Source organism: Centruroides sculpturatus, unplaced genomic scaffold (assembly GCF_000671375.1).
Source record: "Centruroides sculpturatus isolate CEXI.00-Female unplaced genomic scaffold, Cexi_2.0 scaffold2089, whole genome shotgun sequence".
In the NCBI taxonomy this organism is placed as follows: domain Eukaryota; kingdom Metazoa; phylum Arthropoda; class Arachnida; order Scorpiones; family Buthidae; genus Centruroides; species Centruroides sculpturatus.
The window spans coordinates 49,165-56,698 of NW_019386847.1; the positions used below are offsets into that span (position 1 = coordinate 49,165).

Consider the following 7,534-nt stretch of genomic DNA (forward strand, 5'->3'; position numbering starts at 1 on the left):
TGTTCCGCGATGAAAACCAGCTTTAAGCAACGGCGTAGTCGAACGGTGTAAGTAATCCTACAATTTTTTGTTTATAGCATAGTTTATACAGATTATTCCCAAAAAATTATACGTGTTTTGGAAATGTTGAGTGGAATTAGTCTAGAATCGGTTAATTTTATAGAAGAAAACCTTTCGAACAGCCTTAGTCCGTAAAGTTCCCACCTATCGGGCTGCGATTGGCTCACTCCTACAACGTAATTTTCGGTTAGCGTGGAACGTATCTAAGCGTTATAGGGGGGTCTACTGTATACATGTCATGCATATATATCATGGTATGTATAATATCAATAAACCTATACAGCCGATTGCAGAGACAATGTGTAGAGGCCGACGGCGGTTTACAGATCGGGTAGACCGCGGTTCAGAAAAATTTCATTGCAGGGACGACGTTTCTCGCTTGCCACAATGTAGACAGCGATTAGGAACAAGTTATTTGACTTACTTTCTAGGTTCACTCGACATCAGGTTTAGAGGGATTTTTAATTCGAGTGGTAGTTTTGTTGGTGGAAAAGTTTAGATAAAAATGGATATCGTTTCTTTAATAAATGTTGTATACGGTATGAATCGACAAAATTATTCATTAATTAATTGTTTGGAACAAATACTTTAAATTAGTTTTAAATGTTCCAATTTCAATTTCGATATTCAAATGAGTGAAGACTTAAAACGTCAATTAATTTAAATCAGATGCATTTATTTACAATTCGAGTATCGTGTCGGTTATAAAACGTTAATGCATTTCGGTGTCATTGTAGTTAATCTCCTAGTCAGAACGTTCTGTTAAACAAACGAGACAATTTTAATAATTACCGAAACGTAAATTTTCGTCCGATGGCAATCATTATAATTAAATATCTGAAGACAAAGTCCTTCCAGAAAATAAACCATCATTTATTATCTTCGTATTCTAGACTGTACATTCTTGGCGACTGAGATAATAAATGGTGGTTCCTTTTTTTGGAGGATTTTGTCTTCAGATATTTAATTACCGAAATCTTTTTATAGAAATAAAAAGAAATGTAATAGTAATAATAAAATACCGTATTTAAAATTATTCTTTTCGACAGTTACGAAGGGAGACAATAATACGATGTGGAAATAATTCCTTAAAAATCTATTCGGAAGACGAATTTCGAATTCGGTATAAATTTTCTAAATATGGATTTATTTGTATTTTAAACCGTATTGGCAACGAAATTAAATATCAAAATGGAAAAGGCTCGTCATTAACTGCCGAACGATGGTTGTTGACAGTCTTAAGATTTTATTTCCGGAAGCTTTCGGAACTTTTCTGACGTCACAAATGAATAACCCGATTGGCCGAACGACTCGTAAAACAGGGGAGTAATAGCCAAGAAAGTAAGAGCCAATGTTTTGCCGAAGTTCGTGTAGAGAGCGTTCAGAAATAGACGCTGGTCGTCTTTGCAACATATTTTAAACCACGATTCAGCCAGCCAACGTCTATAGGCCATTGTTGTTAAACGTCGTTTAACATAAACTCTGTCTCTGCAATCGGCTGATATAGTTTTATATATATATATATATAAACTCAATAAAATAGTTATATATATATAACTATTTTATTGAGTTTATATTCTTCAAATGATTCGCTATTAAGAATTATGCTGTACTAAAATTTGTCGCAGAAATAACTACATACCAAACTCAAAACTGCTGTCAAGTGCATACAAAATAAAACCGTTTGTAAAAAACACTTTTGATTAATAAACATTTTAAACTATGTCACAAAACTTTGATGGAGACGAAATTAAAAAGCTTTCGATGGTTTGTGTACTTAAATTACATGTAATAGCTAAAGCTATTTTAAACTTTTTTACAGTATAAAAATATCAGTTTAATGAATATTTTTAAACAATTATACACGTATTCTATAACTTTAAATTATTTTATGTAACTTTCACTAATTTTATTAAAATTAACACAAATCAGAGTTCAATTAGCAACTGTTGCTAGTGGTAATCAATGGTAAAAATTGGACTTCTATATCGCCATGACATTACTCGACTATGCTTAACCATTTTGCCAACGTCTATGAATGCAGAGTGATTTACACTATGCTTTCGATATTGAAATTAAATTCGAAAAAGACATAGCATCGAATAACTGTGTAAATTAATTAGACGTACAGTAATAAAAAATTAAGTTACATTATATATAAGCAGTATTAAAACCACATAATATCAATAAAACAATAGATTTCTGTTATAATATACCAAATTACATTAAGTATAATACTTTCCGCATAAATAAATTATATTCAAACCATAAGTAGAAAAACAGATTCTGCTTTTAAATGTCTCTCCTTACAAGTTATTAAGAAAATGGCACGGAAGAACATTTAATATTAATATGGAAAATATAAATTTAAAATGTAACGAGTGAAATCAGCAGATCATCATAATGTAAAATAAAGAAAAATTTGGCTACAATAAGATGAAAAAGCAAAATATTGCAGTTCGTTTACACACAGTAATGCATAATTTTAAGAATGATAAAAAAAAATCTATTAAAATAAATAAAAGTATGTTTTAAAGAAAAATTTTATAATATATTTATATTGTGACCAGAATGTCAGCACCTCTTTAGTGCATTGTCAGGACTGACACCACTGTGTTTTCTAGAACAGACACAAAAACCGCAAATTTGAAATTGGCGCGAGCGATCATGTGCGCGGGCGATCAGATTCGGGATGGAGGAGGATTGAGAGACAGCGGATCGAAAGAAGTGCACACAACTACTTAACTTGAACGAAAAATACCCGTTTATTTATAAAAATCTTTACACAAATACATAAAGTAACCGAGAATTCTCTTTAACTTTTACTTAGCGAGTTAAAGTATCTATAGCTATATAGCGTTATCTGAGGTTAACGGATTTCTGAGCCAGAGAGAGAGTTTACATTTATTTTTCGCGCGGCGATAAATACCTTGTTCCGTCGATTCTTGAACTTCGTCGGACGGTCGTGGATCGGGTGCACCCGGGTAGAAAAGTTCAAGTTCTTGGGAAAAGTTCAAGCTTTTAGATTGAGAAATCCGAATAGGGTTCCTGGAGGGAGAACCTCGATTGTCCAAACAAAACGGTGCGACAGTCGGGGGGAACGACGGCAGCGGACGGGATCGGCGATTGGGAAGCACACTCGAATATCCTTTCTCAAGGAGGGCGATTGGAGAACTCTCGGACTCTCTCCTTGTCCCTGAGTCATACTGATTACTGTCAGCATGCTATTTCAGTATTATTTGTGCGGACATACTCTTCTTCTTAAACCTCATTTTGTTCTTATTATTATTACACCAATTTATGCATTCTAATTCTAATTCTGCTATCAGTATTCTTTATTTTCGGAATCCGCTACCCACAAGGACTACAAAGGTATGTTTTTGGCATATATACCTTGAAACTGTCATGAAACTGTTTATTCTAATACATTTGGATTGTATAATATTACTTCTTTATATCTACATATGTTTATAGACTGATTATCTGTTAGTATGTTAATTGCGTTTACATTTTATTTATGCCATTCGTGGAAATATTTATCCTAATAGCTTCTAAACCGTACACTCCTTATGTACTTGTATTCCATATGTATATATCGGCGTGCTGATTCATTATAAGCCTATTATTTAAAGTTATCTATGTATTTATGTTACTTGATTTATGAAATTGTAATATTAGCTTATATTTAAGGAGTTGATACAATCCAATTTTTGTACTTCATTTTTCAATTATTCTTATTATGTTATCTATCCTGACACTGATTCGTATATATGAATTGTATATGATGAAATCCCTCTCAAATTCATTATTCCGTTATTTTATGTATGTACTTTGAACTTTATCCATGTAAACATTTCCCTGGTAATGCTTTCTGCGAGACCAGGATGTACTGTACCTGTTGTTTGTGCAATGAGACTATGAATGAATGAATGAATGTCCCTGAGTCACCCTTTTTTATACATCCAAATCACGTTATTTTTTTCACCAATCGGGAATTTTTTATATTAGTTTCTAGTGATACATTCGCTGAGCTCCCTGAGAAAGGAAACGACTCCGGAGAGAGATGTGATCATTTTCCGGTAATAAAATAGAATTTTTTTTAAGACGAAAAACGAATTTCTATTAAAATTCGTCAGGTCCGGTCCCTCACAATATAAATAGAGAAAAAAAGAGAATAAATAATCGATGTCTGTAGATGTATTAAGCAATAAATCTTGAAAATTAATGATCTGGTATATAACATAAGTTATGTTAGTCGTTATGATAATGTTAATTATCCATTCTCTCAAGCTTCTTGCTGAGTTGTATTGTACTTGCTTCGATAAATTTTACAATATTTTAAAATGCAATTTAACTTATATTATTTTGTGGTTTTTTTTAAAATAAAATGTTAAATGTTTATTTCATTTAAATCAGTCTTTTGTCTTTTTATTTATTTCTACAAACAATTTTCAAATGTATACTTTTTAATAACATTAAATTGTCATTAGACATAACACATTCAACAAGAACAATTTAATTTTTCAACGAATAAACAAGTAAAAATTGTTAATTCGTCCGCACAGCATGACGACAAAATATGCTTACATCATTAGAGTGTACGTATTATAAACGTCATTTTAGTCGTAAAATAATATTTACGCCTATTTATACATCATATCTTTATTCCCTTATCGAATATCAATTGTTTAGTTTGGAAAGAATACGGCTGTTATACAAAATTGCAGGCCTTTATTCCAACCTAACCCATGAAAACGGGTAAGTACAAATGATATTATATTTGTAGATGAGATAAACTATTTTTAGTGGTAACTTTAGAAAAAAATCAATTGTCGTTTTATTACTTTAAAGAAGTTTAATATATTTTTAAGGAAAATATGTGATTTCTATTAGTTTTTACACAAGAATCGCCTTATAGTCAATGAGGAGAGCTCCAAATGTTCGAAACCCGTACAGGTTTAGTGGTGTAGGAAAATAGTTTTAGTGGATAACAAAAAATATTTGAATGGAGGTAGTTTCTGAACCTTACTTAATATCGGAGTCGATATATATATATTAGTCGAGACGAGCCAACAACGAGTAAGAGATTTTTTTTCCATTGTCGGGTTTTGAGTGGATGTAGCCTACTGTACAAATTTAAGGCACTTTTGTTTCTACTTTAATTTTAAAAGCCGAAAGCGGGAAAATTTGCTGATAGAAAAATGTTGATGGGATGTCCCCTCTTTCTCATATGAATCGACACTTATGTGTATCTAAACTGTCCTGGTCAAAATTATTTTAAGTTATTTTGGCTCTTCTATCATCTAGGTATGAAAATGTATATGTAAAAATGTAATTTCGTAAAATAATTCTATATGAATTAATATAGATAGACTTATCTATAAATAATTTGTACTGTTTAATTTTAGCATGTCTTTAGTTTTTACCTTCCTCTCGTTATTATATATTACTTTCTAAAAAATTGCGTGAGAGTGGAACTACAACAAAGATACTATTTATACAGTTTAAAGACGACCGGATAAAGAAGGCGATTTAGGTGTCCGCCTCTTACTCTAGACATGAAATCCGACCGGTCGAAACATTTTCGACTATATATCCTGATTTGTCGGGCCACATTCTCCGTCACCCGGTCGCCCTATTGTGGACCCAGCCGAACCTGCGATGAGCATCAAAAACAAGACTCGCTTATTGTCAACAGGGAAAAGAATTAAAAACGATAATAATAAAAATACAGCAACAGGTTGCTTAAGTTTCCCGGCAACATTTGATGGCGCCATCCGTTATGATAGTTAAAAATATAAAATGTTTTTTAATAAAATATTATAAAATTTTAAAACGCTTAATTTTAAGGGTAGAAATTGGTTTTATTAAAAAAAATTTAAGTGCTAATAACGAGTAAAATCGTCATTAAGTCCGATCCTATTAGAGATACATACGACTCTTTCATCTCTCCACTCCCTCGACCTTTAATCACCAAAATTTAATACCATCGATCCCCGAATACATAAACCTCCCTATAAAATTTCAGAAATTTTTGACAAAGAGCACAGGAATTATTAAGCTTCAAACAGGGTGAACAAAATCGTGTCCTCCGCGCACACTAACATCCATATATACAGAAAAAAATCCCCGAAATTTTTTGCATTTTTCGGCGTTTCTAGGTTTTCTGAGTCAACCGAAAAGATAATGGCAATTACAGTTTGAGAACTGTTCTATGTCTAAAATAAATTTAAGTAATAAATTGTTTTTATAAAACGTAGTAAATTTTGAAGTCATTACCGAATTTATATTGTAGAACATCCTGTCGTTATAATATTTAAAAGTATTATGTAAGTACGTTGTTATTATATTATATTGTTATGCAAATGGTCAAATGACAAATATAATACATAATATTTTTTATAACAATTTAAAACAATAAAAATAGTCTACGATAATTTTCCCAATTAAATACAGTCGACCCTGTATAACAGTGTTGATAATTTCGTTTTATATGAATTCCATGTTGTACGAGTCACTTAGATTTTACAAATATGTGAGCCGTTCACAGCCCGGCACAGGTATTTGAAAAATCTAAGTAACTCGTACAACATGGAATTCATATAAAACGAAATTATCAACAGTGTTATAGGGAGGTCGACTGTATATGCAAATTGTTATTGAATATACTTTAATATAGGTAATTAATGCTAAATATATGTAAAGGTATATTTATTGATGACGAATATGCTACTTAGTATAATAATGCTGTTAATGTATTCGGAATGTATTGCTTACTATCAAACACTGTATATCAATTTAAGTTTAACGGATAAATATGTTTAATACTTGGAAGTATAAGGCGTCAACTTAAAATATGTGTTGAATATAGTTGTACGTTCTGGAAATAATTAATGAGTAAATTGTTGATATTTTTTCTTTAAGTCCATTAACTATAGACCTGATATATGTTGTTACGCGTATAATTGACAATATATTTGATGAAAGCATATTTTTGTTGATACTTGTTGGTAATATAAATTGTATTGTAGCATTATTAATTTATGTAATATGTAACATTGTGAACTTCTGTACTTCCAAATTAATTTTAATAATTACTAGATAATAATTAATACTTAACTACTGAATAATAATTTATAATTGTTAATAATACAAATTATAATAACCCTGAATTAATGTCATAATAAGTTAAATGTGATGTAATATTGTTGTTTATATTGATTTTGTTACTTACACCTGGTAGTGCTGCAGCGGAACCAGGTTATGTGTACTAAACATGTTAATAAATAATGATGATGATGATGATGATGATGCTGCTAATGCTTGTTTTCGTCGCGGAGCGTCCTTCCGCAACGAAAACACGCATTAGCAATGGCGGTGCACACTCGGTAAGTAATCGTACAATTTTTTGTTTATAGCATAGTTTATACGGATTATTACCAAAAAATTATACATATTTTGGAAATGTTGAGTC

The 7,534-nt window shown here is 31.2% G+C and overlaps 1 protein-coding gene across 2 annotated transcripts in view; it reads left to right on the forward strand.

Annotated features, from left to right (window-relative positions):
- The first annotated feature begins 4,695 nt into the window (after positions 1-4,695).
- LOC111615842 (solute carrier family 22 member 4-like) overlaps positions 4,696-7,534 on the forward strand; it is a 10,140-nt gene continuing 7,301 nt past the window's right edge. For both annotated transcript variants that reach the window (XM_023357275.1, XM_023357274.1), the window contains exon 1: positions 4,696-4,818. The gene's annotated coding sequence lies outside the window, so the exon portion shown is untranslated. The remainder of the gene's footprint in view (positions 4,819-7,534) is intronic.